The sequence below is a fragment of the Crocuta crocuta genome, unplaced genomic scaffold, assembly GCF_008692635.1.
Source record: "Crocuta crocuta isolate KB4526 unplaced genomic scaffold, BGI_CrCroc_1.0 scaffold219, whole genome shotgun sequence".
In the NCBI taxonomy this organism is placed as follows: domain Eukaryota; kingdom Metazoa; phylum Chordata; class Mammalia; order Carnivora; family Hyaenidae; genus Crocuta; species Crocuta crocuta.
This window is the reverse complement of record NW_027551572.1, coordinates 5,405,308-5,429,325: the sequence shown is the minus strand read 5'-3', so window position 1 is coordinate 5,429,325 and position 24,018 is coordinate 5,405,308. Positions and strand designations below refer to the sequence as shown.

Genomic DNA, 24,018 nt, shown 5'->3' with positions numbered 1-24,018 from the left:
ATGAGGTCTATGATCATCTGCCTTGGTGATGGATGGAATTGTCAGGGTATGCGCTGACACATGTGGATGGTTGGAATACTGGGAACTAAAAGTGAGTTTCCAAAGGTATTACCAGTTAATTATTCTCGGGATTATTCTACTACACTTAAATCTGTACTAGACTGCCAAATAAATGGCCAGGAGATCTAGCAGCTCTGCCAAGCCCTGCTTCTTCATTGACTTGCAGAACAAATAACTGGCTCTAACCCAGCACTTCTCAAACTAGGTGAGGTAAAGGATGAGTTGTTGCTTTTTGTTTTGTTTTGCCCATTTGCAACCTGTCATAGACCAATACTTTTCAAAGATAAATTACTAGGAAAAAAAAAAAAAAAAGATGTCCTCCAGTTCCCAGCATTGGATTTCCTGGTCTCTGCCCTCTCCCCAAGCAATCTCTCCTTATTATCTCCCGGACAGCCAGTGCATACTGGCTACATGTCAGGCACGGCTCTAGTGTTTGGAAATAAAGGGATGAGCAGGAAAAAATAAAGATAGGCAATATATAAGCCCAAGATTTTTATTAGATTCAACAGACATAAATTTATTCAGTTTCTCTACTTACCTTGACACAGGCTGGGAATACAACAGACTAGCATCTGCCCACAGCTCACACCTTGAGCTGCCCTGCTCTAGACCACAGGGAGACAACAAATCCACATTGTAGTATTTGCTCTGCTTCATCTCCTAAACCCTGTTGTGTCCCTTCACCTTTGGGTGTACAGCACCAGGACCCTGCTCGTGCACTTAGAAAATGTTTAGTTCAGTTGCTCAGTGCTATTCCCTGGTATCTTTTTCACATACTTGGTTGTATTAAGCACCCAAAACCACACCACACCACCCAGCTCTCACCAGGATTTCTGGAGGTTATTTTTCCTTTTACTTGTTCATTTTTTAAAAATAATTTTTTTGTGAATATGTGAATAGGTGCTTAATAGTTTCTATCCTGATTTAAAATGGAAGGGAGATGATTCTATTATTCTTTTGTTGAAGTCAAAACTTGTGATTTTTCCCCCCACTGAATGGTGTTTTAAAGACTGAGTTGATGCCAAACTCAAAGAACATGGAGAACTTGGGGAAAGGCCAAAGATAGATAAGATTATTAATAGTTTGTTTATAAGGCCCATGTTTAGAAGCTGAAGAAAATGTGTATATTTATCCTAGAAGAAGAGTACAGTAGAAGATGAGAATGATAGTTCCCAGGAAGGAACAGGCAAAAAGGATTCTCAGAGAAGAAACATGGGACCCATCTGGATATAAATCCTAGCTTTGCTGCTCCTGGCTGTGTACCCTTAAGCAAGATACTTAACATCTCCGAGCCTCAGTGACCTCAACTATAAATTGGAGACAATATTGTTTATCTGAAGATTGTTGGAAATATGAAATACAAAGCACATCAAATGTAAGGCATGGTGCCTGGAGATGATTGGTGCTTAATATGTGTAATTATTAATTTATCACTAATAGCTTTTTTTTTTTTTTTACAAAGGATGGTGATCAAATCTTTGTCTCTTTTGGGGAGAGGAGGAGAAATGGACTCTTTCTGCAATATAAATAATTTAAATTAGCCATAACAAACTGTTCCTAACCATGAGGAGTTGAGTTTTTTCTTTCAGAAAGTCATTGCTGTTTCCTTGGCTTATATTCAATTCCATTAAAACATTTGTTAAGCATATACTATGTGCCAAAAACTGTGCGGGACACTGACAGTACCAGGGTGTCCTGGCCCTTGCTTCTTACATGCCTTCAACTTAGGATGGATGCCCATTTGTCTGAGATGTGGCAAGTATTTCCCACTTAAATTGCCTAGCTACAGCTTGCCACCTTCTTAAACTTCTTGGCTCCATTGGCCAGCACTGCCACAGGCTACCCTATTTTCCCATATCAATTGGCATCCTGGTGTTTGCGACCCTTTCCCAGGCCCTCCATGAACAAGTCTAGTTGTGATACCCAGTGAAAGTCAAACAAAGCATGTGAAACAAGTCCTCAAGATGTAGCCCCTGTATCATATGCCCTCTGCTGTCCAACGTCACTTTTAATAATGCTACCCATACCTCTACACAGACCATCTCTTTCACAGCATTTAGGGCTTCCACTCAAAATACCTCTCAGCACCATTCGGCATCACCACAATCCATCCAAGTGGTCACAATTGAGATGATATCTGGGCTGCCTTCAAGAGATCTACAAGACTCTCCCTAAGAGTGCTACAAAGCCCCACTCCTTGCACATGCACCATTCACCTGAATTGATCATCCAAGCAGGGAACCCGATCTGGCTTACCTCTTGTCACAGTTATCACCTGATCCTCACATAAACTCAAACATTAGCCCCCATGGAGTCCAGAAATTAACCTTGCACATATGGTTAAATGATTTTTTAAAGGATGCCAACACCATTCAATAGGGAAGGGACAATCTTCTCAACAAATTATGTTGTGAAAACTGAATATCCACCTGCAAAAAATTAAGTTGGAACCTTCATTTGTAAAACATAGAAAAAAGAACTAAAAATGGATTAAAAAACCTAAATGTAAGACCTAAAACTATAAAGCTCTTAGAAGAAAACATAGGAGAAAAGCTTCATAACACAAATTTTACAGTGATTACTTGGAATATGACACCAAAGGCACAAATAACAAAAGAATCTTTTTATGGTACAAAAAGATCGATTGGACTACATCAGAATAAAAAAATCTATGCATCAAAGATATACTCAGCATAGTGAAAGTATAATCCACAGAATGGGAGAAAATATTTGCAAATCATATATTTGAGAAGGGGTTAATATCTAGAATATATAAAGAATTCCTATAACTCAACAACAAAAAACCAAAACTACCCTATTATAAAATAAGCAAAGGATTTAAATAGACATTTCTTCAGAAAATGTACACAGACAGCAGGTAAGCATATGAAAAGGTGTTGGACATCACTAATTTAAAAAGTAGTGGTATAGCACCTCACACCTATTTGGATGACTAACACCAAGAAGCAGAAAATAACAAATGTTGGCAAGGATATGGAGAAGTTAGAATGCTTATACACTATTGGTGAGAAGGTAAAATGGTGCAGCACTTATGGAAACATCATGGTGGATGGTGGTGTCTCAAAAAATTAGAAATATAATTACCATATGACCCAGGAATCCCACCTCTGGATTGAAATATACCCAAAATTATTGAAAGCAGGGATCCAAAATGATATTTGTACATCCATGTTTATAGCAACATTATTTGCCAAAGGTTGGAAACATCCAAGCATCCATCAACAGGTGAATGGGTAAACAAAACATGACACATACATACAAAGGAATATTATTCAGCCTTAAAAAGGAAGAAAGGACCCCCTAGGTGGCTCAGTCAGTTGAGAGTCTGACTCCTGATTTCAGCTCAGGTCATGATTGATCTAAGTGTTATAGGATTGAGCCCCACTTCAGGCTCCATGAGCCTCTCTCTCTCCCTCTGCCCTTCTCTCAAATAAAAAAAAAATTAACAATTAAAAAGATATTCTGACACATGCTACAGCATGGATGAACCTTGAGAGCACTGTGCTAAGTAAAATAAGCCAATCACGAAAGGACAAATATGGTATGATTCCACTCCACCTCCACTTGATGTACATGGAATAATCAAATTCATAGAGACAGAAAGTAGAATTGTGGTTTCCAGAGACTTGGGGATGGAAATGGGGAGGTAGTGTTTAATGGTAAAGTTTTAGTTTTGCCAGATGAAAAGAGTTCTGTGGATGGCTGGTAGTGATGGTAGCACAATAGCATGAATGAATGCACTTAATGTCACTGAGTTACACACTAAAAATATTTAAGATGGTAAATTTTATGTTAGGTATATTTTACCACAATTTTTAAAAAGGAAAAAGAAAACTAGCCCTTATGTTCGGCTTGGTCTTCCAAAATCTTGAACTTGCCACCTTCTATCTCTAGCTCTTTGCCCTTCCCACCCTATTTCCACACACACCACCCTGTCTCCTGCCATTCCTCACTACGCCCAACCCACTTGGACTTGGCTTGGCAGTTTCCATACACATTCGTTGCCCGGTCCCAGGAGAGAGGACTTAAGGACAGGAGATCCTGGGCTTCCTCCACCACATGACTTTCTCATAGGCTTCCACCCCTCAGTGTGGATCATCAAAACCTTTCACCACACAAACCTGGGAACATTTCAGGCCTTCCACAAATCCTCGTGGTTGGAAGTGATGGGTAAGTGGAGAGGGCCTGAAGCAAAGGTGTTAACATTTGACTCACTCCACACAGGGTGCTGTCATGACATAAAAGAAGAACCCCAGCATTTGTTGAGGGCCTTAGTTTGGAATTTTAGGCACTCCATTTCCTCCAACTTCTAGCCTCCTGCCTTCTGACCAGAGTATTCATTTTCCTTTTTCTAACCTTGCATCTCCCTTCAGAGATCATGCTTCTTTTTTTTTTTAATGTTTTTATTTATTTTTGAGAGAGAGAGAGAGAGAGAGAGAGCACCAGTGGGTGAGGGGCAGAGAGAGAGGGAGACACAGAATCTAAAGCAAGCTCCAGGCTCTGAGCTGTCAGCACAGGGCTTCAACTCATGAACAGTGAGATCATGACCTGAGCCGAAGTAGGATGCCTAACTGACTGAGCCACCCAATTCCCCTTGATTATCTTCTTTCTAATGTAAGTTTTTATTTATTTATTTTGAAAGAGAGAAAGAGTGGGGGAGGGGCAGAAACACAAGAAGAGAGAGAATCCCAAGCAGGCTCTGTGCTGATGAAGGGCTCTTACAAAATCAAGACTTGGATGCTTCACTGACTGAGCAACCCAGTTTTGACCTTTTTTAAAAAAAAGTTTATTTTAAGAGAGACAGCATACACAGGAGGGGCAGAGAGGGAGAGAATCCCAAGCAGGCTTCCCACTGTCAGCACAGAGCCCGATGTGGGGCTCGAACTCACAAACCGTGATATCATGACCTGAACTGAAATCAAGAATCGGACACTCAACCAACTGAGCCACCCAAGCACCCCAAATGTACTAGAAAATTTCCATCTGCTTCCATTGGAGCAAATTGATGGCTACCTTAACTGTTCATTAGAAACATCTGGGAATCTCTTAAAATTGCTGGTTCCAAGATTCCACCACCAGATTCTGATTTTCATGCATCTACATTGATTGGTTGTTGTGTGTTTTTTCAAAGATTTTGTTTTTTTAGTGCTTATTTTCGATAAAGGGAGAGTGAGTGGGGAAGGGGCAGAGAGAGACAGGGGCAGAGAATCCCAAGTGGGCTCCTGCTGACAGCAGAGAGCCAGATGTGGGGCTTGAACTCATGAACCAGAAGATCATGACCTGAGCTGAAGTCATACACTTAACCAACTAAGTCACCCAGGTACCCCCAAAAGATTTAATTTTAAGTAATCTCTGCACCCAATGTGAGGTTCCAATTCATAACCCAGAGTTCAAGAGTCACTCAGTCTACTGACTGAGTAGCCAGGCAGCCCTGCATGGTTGGTTTTTATTCTGTCAGAAATTGTGTTATTTAGCCAGAGTTGAGAACCACTGAGTTAGAGTGGGGGGGGTGGGGTGGGAAGCAACCATCACTATCACTGGTGGTATTGGGTTGATGCCCCAGAGTTCACTGTGCTAAAGCCACTCCACCCAACCATGTTTGAAGCCCATTAGTGAACACACTATAGCCTCAAGATTTCCTTTTACATACTCCTTGCCAATCAGCCTTGTGGGCTTGTTATAAACTGTAGAGGCAGCTTTTAGGCAAACAGGCTTGAGCAATGGAATATAGCAAGGGCCACAGCAACCCCCTGGCTGAATACAGAGAAGCCAATCAGGTGACCCAGCTCAAAATATCCATAGACCCTACCTGCCAGTGGGCTGCTTACAACCAGGTGTAGTTACCAAAAAAGGGGAAGATTCCATTTGTCCCTATACCTCCTCATCTGCCACCTTTAAAAACAGCCTCCACCCAGTGTTCCTTGCAGACAGCCTCTCCTCTGCTGGCCTGCCGGCCGCTCTTTGAGATGCGTTCAGTAAACTTCCATCTCCTTTATTCCACCTCAGATGAATTATTTCACCTCCTGCACCACCAGCTTCCATCCGATCCTCGCCCCACATTTGGCAGCCCCATCCAATTGTCACCACATAAACCACATCCCATATAGATACCACATAAACCATACCTGCCCCCAAACTAGAACAACTTTTCTATCCCCCACACCAATCTTCAACTTCCAAATTTTCTTTAGGCTTTTCCTGTGTTTATTGTTTTCCACATGCCCTTTCAAAGAGCCCAGCCAAAATCTATCATAATCTAAATGGGTTTAAGAGTAAGAAGCTTCACCTGACAGACGGGTCTCTTCCTGAAGACATTCTTTCCTTCTGTGGTCGCAGGTGAGTAGATGAGGGCCTCTCAGCAAGGCTTAGTAAACATTTATACATTCACTAATGTTCTTCATTTCTATCCTAGAAACTAGTTTTTAAGAGGTTTAAATAGATTTTTTTAGTCAGTCGCTGTTGGAAAACTTTTTTTTTAATGTTTGAAAGTGAAATTCAATTTAATTGATTTATCAAACCTTAATTAAATTCCTGCTGTTACCATCACAGGAAAATGACTAGTAGCTTTCCCATTGTTACTGAAATACTCATCTTCCTTATAAATATTTTGACATGTTTTAAATACCAAGAATATGCATGATGTGTACTGTATAGTCAAGAATTAGGCAGGGTTCTTGCTTTGGCATAAAGCTTGTTTCAGGTGGGGAGAGGAAGCAGCTGATAGTGTAGTAAGAAAGTAGAATTAGATAAAAATAGTCTTTTTTTAATTGACATGAATATTTTAAGATAGGGTCCTAACAACTTAATTTCTCATTGAGAATTGTACCCTAAATATACCCAAGGCTGATTTGCATTTTTGGGTTGTAAGTTCTGGCTCCAAATTCAGTATGTGTCATTAAGTCAGTCTTTTTCTGCCTCAGAATATTTAGTTGCAAAATTAGGAAGTTGTTCCAAGGGTTTGATAAGGTCCCTTCCAGCTCTAAAAGTCAATGATTCTTTTAATTCTCAGCTAGATTATGCATTATCAAAGGGCAAAAACATTATCTTCTATTTTTTCCCAGTTTTTGGCTTTGCCAACATATGGAAAACAACAGAAATAAAGGCAATTAAAATTAGATTAAAAATGGATTTAAGGGGCACCAAGGTGGCTCAGTGGGTTGGGCATCCAACTTCAGCTCAGATCATAATCTCATGGTTCATGGATTCGAGCCCCATGTCAAGCCTAGAGCCTGCTTTGGATTCTGTGCCTTCCTCTTTCTCTGCCACTCCCCTGCTCACACACACACTCTCTCTCTCTCAAAAATAAATAAACATAATTAAATGGTTGTAAGATGCCATCCTAACATTTATTATCATTTTATGTTCCATTCTGGTCCTTGAACATATGTATACATAGTTTTACATAGTTGTAACCATAAAACAGGCAAAATTTTATATCTGGCTCACTTTCCTTGATATTACGTAACATTTTTATATTCCCATTATTGCTCATAATTATAGTTTAAATGGCTGCATAATATACCATTTCATTGATGTACCATAGTTTACCTAAGTATTTCTTGTATTTGGACATGTAGATTGCTTTCAATATTTGATAACCAAGAATGCTGCGGCAAACTTTCTATTCATATGACTTTCATTTGAATAACTTTCTAAGAATAAATTTTTAGGTTTATCATAACTGAGTTAAAGGGAGCCTCTTTATGGTTGTTTTTCAGTATTGACAAATGGCTTTCCTAAAAGCTTGCACTGATTTACATTGTTGCCACCATATCTGAGAGTGACAGTTTAACCACAGCCTCACCAAAAATGAGGTATGAAATGACACTTAATGTCTTAATGCACATTTCTTTGATTACTGGCAATCTTGAATATTTTTCCATTTCTGATTGCAGTTTATCTTCTGTGAGTTGTCTCATTTTTCCCTCTGCCATCCATCTGACTGTGTAACCATGGGTGAGTCACTCAACTTCTCTGTGGTTTCATTTTCTCATCGTTACACAGGATAATAATAGTACCTGTCAACAGAGTTGTTGTAAGGATTAAATAGATTTCTAAATGTAAAGCATATGGAATAAGATCTGGTACATGGAGAATCTTAAAAAATATATTGGCATTAGGGCTAGTAGTAGCTTTTGTGTTAGTTATACAAGGATAGTAGTGATTTTCTTTACAATTCATATGATCTCTTCTAGTTCTTGTATAAATGCATTCATATGTTTGATTAACTTTTTTAAAAAGAGCTTTTTATATAATATAGATGTGATTCTTTGGTCTGCTTGGTTTGGTAAAGTATTCACCCTAGATTACTGTTTTAATTTCCATATTAGTTTTGGGTCTGTGTGTACATAGGCACAGATGAGCATATGAGCATGTGTTTTCTCAGAAGTCCAGAAACACAGTGTCTATGCAAAAGGGGCAGCTCAAAAAAATGTTGGCTGCAGACCGTTCTCAGAAGGGCACACCCGGCTCAGCTGAAGAAACAGTTCAACCAAGTCATTTAGAAAAATAACAAATAACCAAAACCAAAACCAAAAGCAAACCACATACATACACTCACTCACAAAACCAAAACCAAAAACAAACCATATACACACACGCACACTACAAACAAACAAAATTGTGACTGTCTTAAGCCAGAAAGATGAAAGAGAGGCAGATGCACGCCATGGAAATTTCTCTTTAAGAGTAATTGATTCTTTGTGTGCAACTGTTGCCCTGATTCCTGGCATACTGAGATCTAACTTAGACCACTCAAAGGAAAAACAAAAAGGTGGCAGCAATAAACTGCCTTTGGCGGAGGGTGGAGGGGGGAAGACACCTGACTGTTGGAATAGCATGAAGTTGGAATAGCATGAAGCTCTTCATCTCAGGGTCATGTGTTGGAGCCCCACATTGGGTGTAGAGATTACTTAAAATAAAGGACATTTTAAATAAATAAATAAATAAATTGCCTTTGGGTGTAAAAGAATGTCTTAGATTCTACAACATCATGGATGGAAGAGATCCTTTGGGAGGGAAGGAAGCATGGCTCAGAATGGCAAAGTTGGTGATGTTCAAGACCGAAGTTGATCATCTATATATACAGTGAGCGAATTGAAGGAAAAGAATAAAGAGCAATGAAAAAAATGTATATGGATAATGGGAGGACTGAAGAAGTCTACTGCCCAGATGAGGATTGGAAACTGTTTAAACTGGATATTACAGTATGTGTTTTGGCTCTGAGAAAACAGAAGTTGAACTTTTGAGTGGTAATCAAGGACTTGGTCTCAAAGTATTTGCAAATAGTGCTGGTATGGAGAACAGATGCTGACATTATTGCCAATGGGAATCGCAATATGATAGTTGGAGTGAGAGACCGAAAGAAACCACAGGGAATTTTTGTGGAAAGCTCGGCATTGAAAATGATTTACGGTTGATTTAAAGAGACAAGGAAAATAAGGCTACAGTGTATACCATCTGACTGCGGCAGACAAAGGATGTAAACAGCCATAGCTTTCCAACCTCCTGGAAATCAGAGCTCTGCTCATACAGAAAGGCGCCAGAATGTTTGTGTGAGTTAAGTGCATACTTCTTTTTTAGTATCTAAGAATAGTGCCTTATCCTCCTTTTCTCTCCCATTACTGTTTGGGTATCCTTCAAAATCAATCTATTAAGCTGATATCACCAGCTTTTAAGCACTATGGAGTCACCCAAAGAGATCAGTAGGTACTTTACTTCCTAAAGAGCATCAGATGCTTCCTAAGAAGCATCATTTCCTAACATGCTAAAGGCGAACCTCATTTGAGACCCTAGGCTTGAAAGGTGGGGGCTCTATTTTGTTAATGTTATATGTGTGAAATACTTTTATGCTAGGAAACAGAAGTCGGGGATTCAGGAGAATCAGATGAATCTTCCGAAAATATCTAACAAAGTATGCAGAGAAGGTGAGTTGAGGCATGAAAGATATGACCATTCCTTTAATGTCACTTAAGTTATATCCTCTGTTCAAAGGGCAGAGAACCAGCAGGGTCTCTCAGATAGGAGATAAGAACGAGCTCTCCTATAGGGAGTCTGTGTTTGAAATGGGAAAAGACAGACAAATTTGGCTAATGGCAGTAGAATTTTCATGTAAGACAGACTTTGGGAAGGTCAATTTTGGTCCTTAAATCCTCAGAACCACCAGAGAAATGGGGTTCATCTAAGGATGATAGATGAAAAACAACAACAAAAGAAGCATCTCCAAAGGATTGGAACAAATAAGTTCTAATATCAGTCCAGTGGCAATGCTTATTGAATAGCAGAGAAAACAGATGAGATGAATTACAGCTGTGCTTTGTGCCCAGGAACCTGCACCAACTAAGCCAGTCAGTGGCCAGATTTACGTTACTGTAGGAAAATGGATCCAGGTTTTCTCAACATGTCTGTTGATAGGCATTTTCCTCACACATATATCACCAACACCCTCTCCGCTATTTCCTGGTTGAGTTCCACTCGAAAACTTCTCATTCCAGAGTCTGTGCTAAGACTATGGAGATCCACCCGAATCTGGACCACAATAACAAGGAAGACCCAAGTGTACCCTAGGTGGTCAGGATACCCATCTTAGGTGTAGAGACAAAGCAGAGCTGAACAGCTAGAGCAGATGGAAAGGCAAGGATTCTTTCTCTTCTCATATTATCCTCTTCACTTGATTTTCTTGGTGGAATCCTAATCAGCATTCAGGATCCACTCAAGTATTACTACTGTCTCCTCTCTCTAAACACCACTGGTGTTTAGAAAGAGCTCTACTTCCTGACAAAAACTGAGGACTGATGGATGTGGGGGGGAGAGGGGGATGGGCATGGAGGAGGGCACTTGTGGGGATGAGCACTGAGTGTTATGTGGAAACTAATTTGACAATAAACTATTTGTAAATAAAAAAAAAGAGCTCTACTTCCATAGGATCTTGTTCATAGCACTAATTAAGCATTTACTACATTGTTTTGTAGTAATTTGCTTCCCTGTCACTCTTACTGGACCATCAACTCTGTGATGTAGGGACAGTATCCTTCATCTCTGTATGTCTAGCCCTAACATGGTATCTAGAACTGTGGCTATTCAGCATTTGATATGTGACAAGTTCAAACTGAGACAAGCTTTGAGTATAAAATAGAGAGTTTGACATATGAACAAGAGAATGTAAAACATGTCATTGATAAAGTTTTATATTGATCACATATTAATTATACATTAAAATGATGAATATTTTGGATACATTGAGTCGAAACATTAAAATTCATTTTATCTGCTTTTTAAAAATCTACTAGAACGGGGGCGCCTGGGTGGCTTAGTCGGTTAAGCGTCCGACTTTCGCTTAGGTCATTATCTCGCGGTTCGTGGGTTCGAGCCCCGTGTCGGGCTCTGTGCTGACTGCCAGCTCAGAGCCTGGAGCCTGTTTCAGAGTCTGTGACTCCCTCTCTCTCTGACCCTCCCCTGCTCACGCTGTCTCTCTCTCTCTCCTAGAAATAAATAAAACATAAAAAAAAAAATTAAAAAATCTACTAGAACGTTTAAAACTATATATGTGACACCCTTTATATCTTTTATTGGACAGGACTGGTTTATAACATAGCAGAGGCATGTCCAAGTCAGTGTCTTAGCAGCAAAAAGAAAATCTACTTGGTTTGGACTTTGAACAAATGTTAACAAAGGAACAATTTATAGAAGTATGGGCAGGAAATCCACTATACTGAAGCATCAAGAGATTAGCAACAGAGAGGAGCAGTTGATACTCAGCCTAAACAAGGGGAGGAGATGATGTCACCAGAGCTGGTGAGCACTGGAGGCACATTAGAGGATTAGCAAGCAGGAGCTCTAGTTATAGAGGGACCCAGTCACAGCCAGAACTGGGGAACCAAGCAGGGAGACAACCTGCCTTTAATCTTCTTCTGTGCTCCCACTGGCTGTAGAGAATCAAAAGCCAGAGGGCAAAGGATCCTGAATGATGCCATCCATAGAGGTCACCTCCCACCTTCCAGGGCACTAAGCAGTGCAGAGCAGATGAGAGAACTGATCAGACAAAGAAGGGGGCAGGAGATGAAGAATAACCAACATAGGGCTCAATAAATGTTAAATGACTGAATGAAACAAAACTAGCCAATGGGGAGAGAATGGAGGACAGTGATAATATTTTCCCACCTGGGGTCTTTTTGCAGTGGTGCTTTTCATACAATTCTGTGACACTGAGAGTTTAGTGAGATTATTTTAGAAGTTCACAGCCATTTCTTTCTGCGATTATATATATAAGATATATAAATTATTGAAATACGCTGCTAAATACAACATGCAAACCCAATTGTGTTACATAGCAACATTTTTAACACATAGGAAGCAGGTCACTATCAACTCATTCTGCTAGGTAAATTTGGTTTTGTGAAAGCTTAAAATTAAGAGTTCCCCTGCCTCTTCTGTACCTTTATTTGAATGTCTTAAATGTATCGCTAATTAGGAAAGTTTAGGTGTGCATTAGTCTTTTATGAAAATTCAGGTCTACATGTGCCCCCTTACATAAAATTGTACGCATTTGTATGCCACTATAGCACATGTGCATAGCTCACTGATATGCCCACCAGGTTTCAGACATGTGTATCTGCCCATGTTCTCATGTCTAACCATGTTATACCATGTTTCTGTAAATATGATGTATTTATGCAAAGAATTATACAACTGTAGGATACCTGAGTGATTGAGTCAGTTAAGTGGCTGACTTCTGCTCAGGTCATGATCTCATGGTTCGTGAGTTCAAGTCCTATGTCAAGCTCTGTGCTGACAGCTTGGCTCCTGGAGCCTGCTTCAGATTCTGTGTCTCCCTCTCTCTCTGACCCTCCCCTACTCACTCTCTGTCTCTCTCTGTCTCTCTCTCTCTCTCAAAAAAAAAATAAATAAATAAACCTTAAAAAAAGAGAATTACACAGTTACAAATATTGATAGGAATTTCATTTGAAATGCACTTTTGGCCATTTGCACCTCCCATTCCCATGCCTGGAAGGTTATTCCCTCAGTTCTTGGTAAGATTGAGATTAGGATATTTTTCAATCCTTTTCATCCTTTTCTCCTTTAGCTCTCTCAAATGTTTCCTCCTCAGGAAAGGCTTCCCTAATCATCTAGTATCTTAATTAAGTTCCCCCTCTTCAGTCTCTATTTTACTGTTTTCATAGCACTTTTCACAATTTGTAACTGTTTTGTTTCATTTTCTCTTCATTGGTTCTTGTTTGCTTCCTTAAGACAATTTTAAATCTCATTATTGCTAGCTCTGGGTTCCTCCTTAACATGAATAGGACACTACTATAAAGACATTTACCTATGTTAATCCATCTGCTCATAATATCGATGTGAGGGTCTTCATGAACCCTCTTTTAGAGATGAGTACACTGACACAGAGAGATGAATAATCTGATAAAGATCACATAGCCATTACGTGGGAGAAGCAGGATTCAAACCCAGAAATCTGGCTCCAGTTCTTTTACTCAGTGGGGACCCAGAGATACAGCAGCACAGTTGATATTAAAAGCTTCAGATTTCAGGGCTCAACTGACAACAGTAATAGTAGCTGGGGCACCTGGGTGGCTCAGTCGGTTAAGCATCCAACTCTGGCTTTCAGCTCAGGTCATGATCTCGTAGTTTGATGAGTTCAAGCCCTGCATCTGGCTCTGTGCAGACATCGAGGAGCCTGCTTGGGATTCTCTCTCTCTCTCTCTCTCTCTCTCTCTCTGTCCCTCTCCCACTTGCACTGTCTTTGTCTCTCTCAAAATAAATGAACAAACTTAAAAAAATACTGGCTGATGTTTATTGAAAGCTTACTATGGTGCTGTGTTTTATATGAATTATTATTATTATTATTATTATTATTATTACAATAACCTAATAAGATAGGCACTACTATTATCCCCATTTTATAAATGAGGAAATTGAAACCTAAGAGATTAAGTAATTTTCCAAAGATCATGAAGCCAAAAAATGACAGAATAGGAATTTGAACCTAAGCTCAGAATCCTGCCCAGGATCCTGATTCTGCCATGTAATGGCTCACCCACCTCACCGTGCCTGGTACCATGTGTAATTGGACATATATTTCTCATCTGTAATTTGGAAGAATATGTACTTGCTGAGCACATCTGTGTTCTCTGGATGGAGAGCTGGAGGGCAGGTTTATATAGATGAGTTCATTCTGGGCAGAGGTCACCAGGAAACCTTGTGTTTAATCTGTGTCCTCATGTCCTCACTAAATCGTGCTCATACTGGGCTTCCCAAACTGATGTTTAACATTATCATTTTGTGGGGCACCTGGGTGGCTCAGTCAGGTAAGCGTCTGACTTCAGTTCAGGTCATGATCTCATGGTTCGTGGGTTCGAGCCCTACATCGGGCTCTGTGCTGACGGCTAGCTCAGAGCCTGGAGCCTGCTTTAGATTGTGTGTCTCCCTCTTTCTCTGACCCTCCTCTGCTAATGCTGTCTCTCTCTTTCTCTCTCTCTCTCTCCCTCTCAGAAATAAAAAAAAATTATCATTTTGCTATGGAAAATCTGGAAAACTCACAAATGTGTGGAAATTAAACAACATTGTACCTAAATAACCAATGGGTCAAAGAAGAAATGATAAATAAGATAATGAAAATGAAGATACGATATACCAAAACTTAGGAGATGGAACTAGAGCCTCCTATGAATACACGTGCATGTTTATTTCTACCTTCTTCACTTGATTCATATTATTATTATTTTTATTTATTTATTTTAAGGAGATTGAGAACATGAACACGGGAGAAGGGCAGAAGGAGAGAGAGGGAATCTTAAGCCGGCTCCATGTTCAGCACAGAGCCTGACTCAGGGCTCCATCCCACAACGCTGTGATCATGATCTGAGCTGAAATTAAGAGTTGGACGCTTGGGGCACCTGGGTGACTCAGTCAGTTAAGCATCCAACTCTTGACTTTGGCTCAGCTCATGATCTTAAATTTGTGAGATTGAGCCCTGTGTCGGGCTCTTCCCTGACAGCATGGAGCCAACTTAGGATTCTCTCTCTCTCTCTCTCTCTTTCTTTTTTTTTTTTTTTAAGGTTTTTATTTATTTCTAGGAGAGAGAGAGAGAGAGAGACAGCGTGAGCAGGGGAGGGTCAGAGAGAGAGGGAGTCACAGACTGAAACAGGCTCCAGGCTCTGAGCTGGCAGTCAGCACAGAGCCTGACGCGGGGCCCGAACCCACGAAACGCGAGATCATGACCTAAGTGAAAGTCGGACGCTTAACCGACTAAGCCACCCAGGCGCCCCTCTCTCTCTCTTTCAAAATAAATAAGCATTAAAAAAGAAAAGAGAGTTGGACGCTCCACCAACTGAGCCACCCAGGCACCCCTTGATTCACTTTCTTATCTATTTAACCAACAGTAACCTCTGGGCCAGGTGCAGTGCTGAGGTTTGGAGATATGATGACAAGAACATGGTCACAGCTCCATAGGGATTATCTAGGCAGATGGAGTACATAAACTGATTACACCAATTGGTTAAATCTTGCTTACACCAGGATTCTAATCAGCAAGACTGGAAGAAGGATGCTATTCTTTTGGTCTGTTACTATCTGATTTTGTCTTTTATTTTACTCTCCTTCAGCTTTCCTTCTCTCTTGGGGCCTATGCTTTCTAGCTGTCTGGTGTCCCCTTTCTTTCCCTGTGTTGTATTATTTACAAATAATTACAGCTAATTCAAAATTATCTCTTTTGTGGATTTTGTACAATTATGTTTAAACCCCGGCTAGTGGAATCTGAATTTAAACTTCCCCACCAGCTCCCCACCTCCCGCCCCCAGCTAATGAATACTCAGGGATTAGTTGTAACATAAGCCTGAGGAAAGTTGAATTAGACAGTCATTAGTTCTTCACTACTCCCTCTTCCCCCCCTGTGCTCCACAAAATTTAGGATCTTTTCCAAACCCACATAGGAATGATGATTTTTTCTTACTTCTTAGTTCTTAGTATTTTCTTAGTTCTCTGCTCCACTTCCACTGACACAGATATTTACAAATAGATGTCTTCTGACTTCTTTTCTGCCGTCCCAAGAGTTATGGAATGTTGTTTTGAAATTCTTCTTTGGATTTTTGTATCCCAATTTATATTCTCAATTCCTTGCATACTGCCTGGTACATCATAGATGTCCAATAAGTATATGTGAAAATAAATCCAAAGTGAAAAGAGAGAAAAAAAATCAGTAGATCATTTTTGCATGAAGAATGTTGCTATATTTAAATTGAGGGGGTTACATATAGGTCTTATTCCTAAATTACCTGGTCCTCAAGAATAGGGACAAGACTTGGGGCACCTGGGTGGCTCAGTGGGTTAAGAGCCCGACTTCAGCTCAGGTCATGATCTCGCAGTTTGTGAGCTCGAGCCCTACATCGGGCTCTGTGCTGACAGAGCAGAGCCTGCTTCAGATCCTCTGTCCACACACTCCCTGCCCACTCCTCCCCTGCTCATGTGCTCACTTGCTCTCTCTCTCAAAAATAAATAAACATTAAAAAAAAAGAATAGGGATTAATCTTTGTTCTTCTTTGTATCATCCACTACCTCATGCCTAACACAGTATCTGGTACAGAACAGATCTTAATTTATATTATTGAATGAAGAATGAATAAATATCATTAAATAAATATCAGTAAATATCCGTGGATGATATGGATGAGGATTTATATCAATAATGTTACCTGGGATATTCCCTGGAACAAGGTATAAGTAACCTAGGTTAAAAAAGAAACTATAAATAGTATTAGAAGAATGTCTATGGAGACGAGAGTGCACTGGTGTAACTCCTGCTCTGTGAACCCGTCCCTTCGAATGGGTGTGCCTACTTCTGTTTCTTTTCCTCCCAGAGAAACTGGAGCCGAACTTTGGAGATGGCTTTGCACATGAAATGGGAGTACAAGAGTGTGAATATGTGGCTGTGGGGGTTTTGTTAATGTAGTCATTTCCTTCCAAACACTTGAAAAATATTTTTCTTTTATATTTTCCATCCTATTGTGATTGCCTCTGTGCTTTCTCCTCATTTCACATTTAAATTCTATAAACCGTCCGGCTAATGTGGACATGCATAATAAGTGGGCCAGGATCTTATTCTAAATGGAAGCCAGAACCAGTGTCCAGACACTAGGAAAGCATAATTACCCCAAAAGCAGAGTTAGGTTTTCAGGAAGGGCTTTTTATCAGTGTTTGTGGAGCCCCAGATGAATGTTTCAGCATTAGACAAGGAAAAAGATTTATAAAATACATAGCTCCTCTTTCCTGGGGAGAAAAAAACTTCTCTTTTGCAAAAAGGCTTAGGGTGTGAGTACATCCTGACCCTTACGGGAAAGAAAGAAAATTATATCAAATCTTAGCATGCTAAAATAATGTTCACTCAAAATGGGGAATGATTGATCTTTTCCATATGTTCTTATCCTATTTCAATTTAAATTAATTTTGCAGGAGTCATTAACCATCTTTGCAAAATTTGCTGGGTTTGCTTCTGATGCTGGCTTTGGCACACCTGCAGCCAGTGCGTGTCTTTATGGTTAATGTGTAGGAACCAAAATTAATTTCAGTGAAACAGCCAAATGGCCCTCTGGAGTCCTTACTCATATGTCTGGTTAGTATTCACCAGGGGCAGAAAACAGCCTGACAAGGGTGATAGAAATGTTTCAAAGGATCTTTTCTAAGTTCTCTCACTATCTTTTTTTTTTTTTTTTTTTTTTTTTTGCAGGTGCAAAAATTCCATTTGTAATTCTTTAATTCCACGGGCAATGGGTATCTTGGGGTCTCAGAATTCAGGACAAGTGGCCAGCTGGGACACGATATTATGTTTGCAAGTCATGGCAGGTGCAGAAGGAGGCAAGCAGTTAAAAGTTTGGCCCACTCTCCTTTTTTCCTCTTTTTGTGCTTCCTTTTACTCTTCTAGGCGGGTGTACAATTACATGAGCTGAATTCGTTATCTCCCAAAGCTGTGCTGTTGTACATCCAGGAAAAGGACTTGATTACTCAACCCATGTTTCCAGGAGCCTTATTTGGGTTCTTTTGTGCAGCAGAAGCAAAAGTGCTGAGTGCACCCTCTATTTGTTTTGCGATTTGCCTGCTGGGCACATTACTTGTTATCACTCTGGTTTCAATAGATGGTCTTTCCACTGAGGTTTTAGCATGTCTATATTTAGAAAACAATAAAAGATGTATAAGATGGAAAAATTAGAGGAGAGCAAAAGTGCACTGAGGAGGCGCGAGAAGGGCAAGAGATAGTCACAGATCCTTTTCAACGACAAGAGCTGCCCCTGGCACCCAGGCTTGATTTCTTTCTTGCTTGCCAAGTATTTCACTGTACAGTGTGGAGTTATTAAGTGTGGAGATGAGGAATGGAACAATAGCCAAAGCAAACATGGATCCAGTATTCCATGGCGTCCTCAGAGTTAGCTTTGAAGGGCGTACAACAGAAACACTGTGACAATACAGGGGCCGATGTGTCAGCTACAAAAGGCGTGTCTGTGTGCTATGATAACCACATGTAATCTTCTCTTTCGTGCCTTTGTCAGCACATGAGCTTCTGAGGTCAATGACTTCCTTCCCCACCAGGAGTAGTTTGTACGGTTCTTGTGCAAGCTGTGGCGAGAAACTTCAGTTTGCAGGTTCCAGAGGTGAATATAACCAGAATTTGCTCTGGTTTGTCTCCGTGGATTTTGATGCTTTGAAACGATTAATGGGCAAAACACTTGGAGATTAAAACAAGAAGGAGAGGAAGAAGAAAAGAGGAAAGATTGGAAGCAAGGAAGAAATGACATTGAGATGGGCTATTCCCTTAACTGTAGCTATAAAAACTCATTGTTCATTATATCAGATAATAATAGGTTTATTTGATTGTCTGTGGGCTTGGTATATGTTTTCCTATTTTTATGTGGCCTCTTTAATGCTGTATGAAATATTGTACACATTTACTTATTTATGAATATATTTACTTACTGACTTTATACTATACCCAGAATTGGGTCATACCCAGTTGGGCACTTAAACAGATAGAGGAGTTGCCATAGCCTCTAACTTATATTAACAGTAGGATCTGCATACACATTTTTTTTTTAGTATTGAAAATAAAATGAAAAAAAGAGAAGACAGTCAGTTAAGCATTCAGCTCTTGATTTTGGCTCAGGTCATGATCTCACGGTTTGTGAATTTAAGCCCTCTGCGCTGATAGCAAGGAGCCTGCTTGGGATTCTCTCTCTCCCTCTCTCTCTACCCTTCCCCTGCTATCATGCTTGCGCGCTCTCTCGCTCTCTCTCTCTCTCAAAATAAATAAATAAATAAACAGTTTTTAAAAAGTAGAAAAAAGTCTATTTGGCCATATGTATATATTTGTATATATATTTGTGTGTGTGTGTGAGTGTGTGTGTGTGTGTGTGTGTGTGTGTATACCTTAAGATGGTCTGTATAACCTTAAGAGGTCTGTATAACCTTAAGATGTTTAATTGAATACACATCTCTTCCTTGAAAAGTTCAAGGCCCGTGGCTATTTAAAATGATGTGACTGGGGTACCAGCTGGCTCAGTCAGCAGAGCATGGGATTTTTGATCTCAGGGTTGTGAATTGAAGTCCCACATTGGGTGTAGAGATTACTTAAAATCTTGAGAAAAAGTAATGTTATATTAAAAGAAAAAAATTGTGTGATAAAGTAGCCACTATCAGGTTTCCACTGCCTGGCTGGACATCACCACAAGACTTAGCCCTATCTAGGGGCACCTGGGTGGCTCAGTCAGTTGAGTGTCTGACTTCAGCTCAGGTCATGATCTCACGGTTTGTGGGTTCAGGCCCCGCGTTGAACTCTGTGCTGACAGCCCAGAGCCTGGAGCCTGCCTCTAATTCTGTGTCTTCCTCTGTCTCTGACCCTCACCTGCTCACTCTCTCTCTCTCTCTCTCTCTCTCAATAATAAATAAAACATTAAAAAAAAAAAAAGTCTTAGCCCTATCGGAAAACATCAGATTCTGGTATAATAAAAAGTAACCCCAAAATATCCACCCATCTACTGGGGAACATCACTTTCTTCCAAAATTAGGATGCCTTCTGGTTTTTTAGGCAGAAAATCTTGGATGTAACTCTAAGCCAGGCTCCCTGGATTTTCCTGGGGAAAGGAAGTAGGCCACAACTTGTCCCTTCCTGATGGCTTCTCTGTGGAATGACCATCAGGAGATACTGCTAGGAAACCGGACCCTTGAGTCCTAGTGCTGGCCCAGCCATCCTTGTAAGCTGGAAGCAAATTAACTTCATCTCCCACAACTTCAGTTCCTCATGGGTGTAAAAAAATGTACTACTTTCTCTGGATGATTCAAAAGACCATTTTCCAGGGTAGCAGGTGATGTTATGGAAAGAATGAAAACTTTGGAATCATCCAACCTCAACATTTCCTCAACAAATATTTATATAGCATCTACCCTGTGCCACGTACTGTTCTAGGTGCTAGAGAGGCCAACCTTCTGAAGCTCACATTTTAACTGGGTGTAGAGGGGATCACTATTAATCTGTGGCATTGGTAAATCATTTAGCTCATCTCAGCTTACTTTTTCCAACTATAAAATGGGCATTATCATAATTCAAGATCTGTTAGGATTTGACACAATGATATGTAAATCACCTATTATTATACAGTAGGGGTTCAATTAATGCTATGTAAATAATATTATATAACATGTGGGAAAATGCTTTTATACTTGCATAATGGTATCCAGATATGTGAATTAGTTTTTCATCTCTCCTCTGTACTGTGTGACTTTAAAGCCACAGACCATTACAAAATTATACTGTAGAGTTCATAACTTCTGTTTATTTCTTCAAAAGGGACTTCATTTATTAAGAAAATGCTTTTTGAATACCTACTATGTATTAGATACTAAGCTGGTGCTAGGGATATATAAATAAATGAGACTTTCCAGGGCTTACTTAGGATCATAACAATAAATTCTTGGATTTCAGCAGAGTTCTTGCTTTGGAGGGCTTATTCTTCTAGAGTTTATATTGCCTATTTGCTGTTTAGGGGGAAAAAAAGGAAAACAGCCCTTGGAAAGTGGGTTAAGCTAAAGTTTTACTAGAGAGACTGAAAGCTCTTTCTCTAAGACCCCTGGCAATTTCAGTCTATTCAAGATGAAACAGACAATAGAGGATGTGTTTCCTGTAGCTGCCCCAGAGGTAAATGGTCCATCTATCAATATCCTTTGCAACAAGAGAAAATCAATCAAATTATTTACTGTACCCAGCCATGTGGCCAGTGTTCTTGTTACAGATATTTCAGAGGATATAAATAAAAGAAAGAGGATATTGAAGGGATATAGATCAGTGTAAGATGTGACATCAGCCCTGGAGGCATGAGGTGGAATCATTCGTTAATTTCCTCATTCACTCATTCAAGAAAAATCTGCTTAGTAACCATGGCCTTGAAGGAATTGCTCTGAGTCCTGGGTCTACAAGTGGGAGAACCAACAAAGCAGAACATTTATTGAACATCTATTATGTACGAGACACAATCTATCACTTTACTTAACATCATCTCAATTTATTCTCACACCAACCCTAAAAATTAAGTTGTAACCCTTGACCTCAAAGAGTTAACTGGAGTATGACAGGACAGAAGATAACCATACACAATGTGAGAAGCAATGTCAGGAACGAACAGGCTCAGGGCTGGTAAGCTCAGTAGAGAGGGGAATAGTTTAGCTGTCCTGAGAGAGTGGTGCAGCCTTCACAGAGGTGATGGCATTCTAGTTTTAAAGCAAGAACAAGACATATCAAAGAGATACTATGAGGCAGACAGGGATACAGACAACAGGCAGACAGACGGGTTTATAGCAAGGACCGTAAGTGCTGCAGAAGCTAGGGAAACTCCAGGCTCTCAGAGCACCAAGTTACCCCTCCCTTCCTACACGCTCACCTAGAGTTGTTGCCTCAACTGAGAAAATTGATTTCCCTAAGATAATGACACTGGGACACAGATTTCTAGCCCAATTCATGGTGCACATGGGGCCTTTTTTATAATTCATGCTCCGTTTTATGAAGGAAGTAGGTCTCTTCTGCTCTGTGCTCTGTTTTAGAGTCAGGAACTGATCTTTGCGCTGATGCTGTTCTGGGTCTTGATTTATTTTATGTTGATGACATTTAAGAATAAGAAATGGAGGGGCGCCTGGGTGGCTTAGTCGGTTAAGCGTCCGACTTTCGCTCAGGTCATGATCGCGCGGTTCGTGGGTGCGAGCCCCGCGTCGGGCTCTGTGCTGACTGCCAGCACAGAGCCTGGAGCCTGATTCAGAGTCTGTGTCTCCCTCTCTCTCTGACCCTCCCCTGCTCATGCTGTCTCTCTCTCTCTCCTACAAATAAATTTTTAAAAAATATTTAAAAAAAAAGAATAAGAAATGGGAAGCAAACTGATCTTCTCTATGTCCCACTATTTGGTTTTGATGGATAAAATGGACTTTGTTAAGCTTTTCTTCTTTCAGTTAGAAGGCATTATAAGACACAAGTTAAACGCTGAAGTGTGAAGCCAGGTACACCTAAGTTCAAATCCTTTATCTGCCCCTTATTAGCTTGGTGACCTTGGACATGGAATCTCTTCAAATTTGGATCACCAGATCAAATCAAACTCTGGGAAGTGGAGATATAGTTCTAAGTTTGGAGCTCACCAAAGAAAAATTCAAAGAGGGCTCCTTTAGCCTTCTACAAATAAATAGTTGTAAGTCAGTGATCACACCTGCAACATTAAAGCCATCAAGAAAGAGAAAAAGCAGACAGAGACTGGTCTCTAACTAGTTTGCTCTAAATACCTGATTCTCAAGAAAATTTGTTAGGGTTTTTTGCAATAAGTAGTGTCTTCAGGTCCTGCTGAGTCTTGGAGGTCTGTGATTATATTCAGAAAACAGTCTTTATTGAAATAACTGAACTGGTAAATAGGAGGCTAGAACTTTTAACCTACAATAATAATAATAATAGTAATAGTAATAATAGAGTAATTTCAGGGTGCTTACTCTACACCGGGCATTGTGTTAAGCACTTTATTATGAATTAAATAACTTAATTTTACAATCACCTATAATGTAGGTGCTATCTTTCATTTCTATTTTAAGACAAGGAAATTGAGGCACAAAAAAGGATAGTGGCTTGCCTGTCTGGCAGAACCAGGATTTACATTCACACATGGGCTTCAAGGCCCATGCAGTGAACCACTCTCCAGCTCTATAAGCCAACTTCTTTAAAAATAATTATAATAATAACATTGTATGTGTTCTAATTATAAAAGTAAGTCATGGTAGAAATTTTTGAGAACAGAGAAGGGAGTAAAGAAGCCAAAATCATTCATATTTTTATCACCCAGGGATAAGGTTTATTAATATTTGGGTCTATTTCCTTTAAGAAATTAAATTACATATATAATTCTCATTTCAAATAGCGTAATGCTGCATATAAATTTTTAAATTTAATGCTAAAATTTGAACATCTTCCCATGTTATTAAATGTTGTTATGAACATAGATTTTAATGCCTGCAAATATTCTAGTTTATCTGGAGGTATCATGATTTACTTTATTTTTTTTTTAATGTTTTTTTTTTATTTATTTCTAGGAGAGAGAGAGAGAGACAGCGTGAGCAGGGGAGGGCCAGAGAGAGAGGGAGTCACAGACTCTGAAACAGGCTCCAGGCTCTGAGGTGGCAGTCAGCACAGAGCCCGACGCGGGGCTCGAACCCACGAACCACGAGATCATGACCTAAGCGAAAGTCGGACGCTTAACCGACTAAGCCACCCAGGCGCCACTCATGATTTACTTTAAAAATCTCATATAACACACTGGACTGTTAGGTTGTTTCCAATGTTCCTGAGACTTCTCTGTTGGTTTCATGAGGATTCCTTAGCTTCACTCTTGCAAGAGCTGCCTGGGCTATTGGAAGAGCAGC

General features: G+C 40.0%; 1 protein-coding gene across 1 annotated transcript in view; it reads left to right on the top strand.

Moving 5' to 3' along the window:
* The window catches only part of METTL8 (methyltransferase 8, tRNA N3-cytidine), a 123,409-nt gene extending 99,685 nt beyond the window's left edge, over positions 1-23,724 (top strand). The window contains exon 11 of the mRNA XM_077751198.1: positions 23,689-23,724. The gene's annotated coding sequence lies outside the window, so the exon portion shown is untranslated. The remainder of the gene's footprint in view (positions 1-23,688) is intronic.
* The last annotated feature ends 294 nt before the right edge of the window (positions 23,725-24,018 follow it).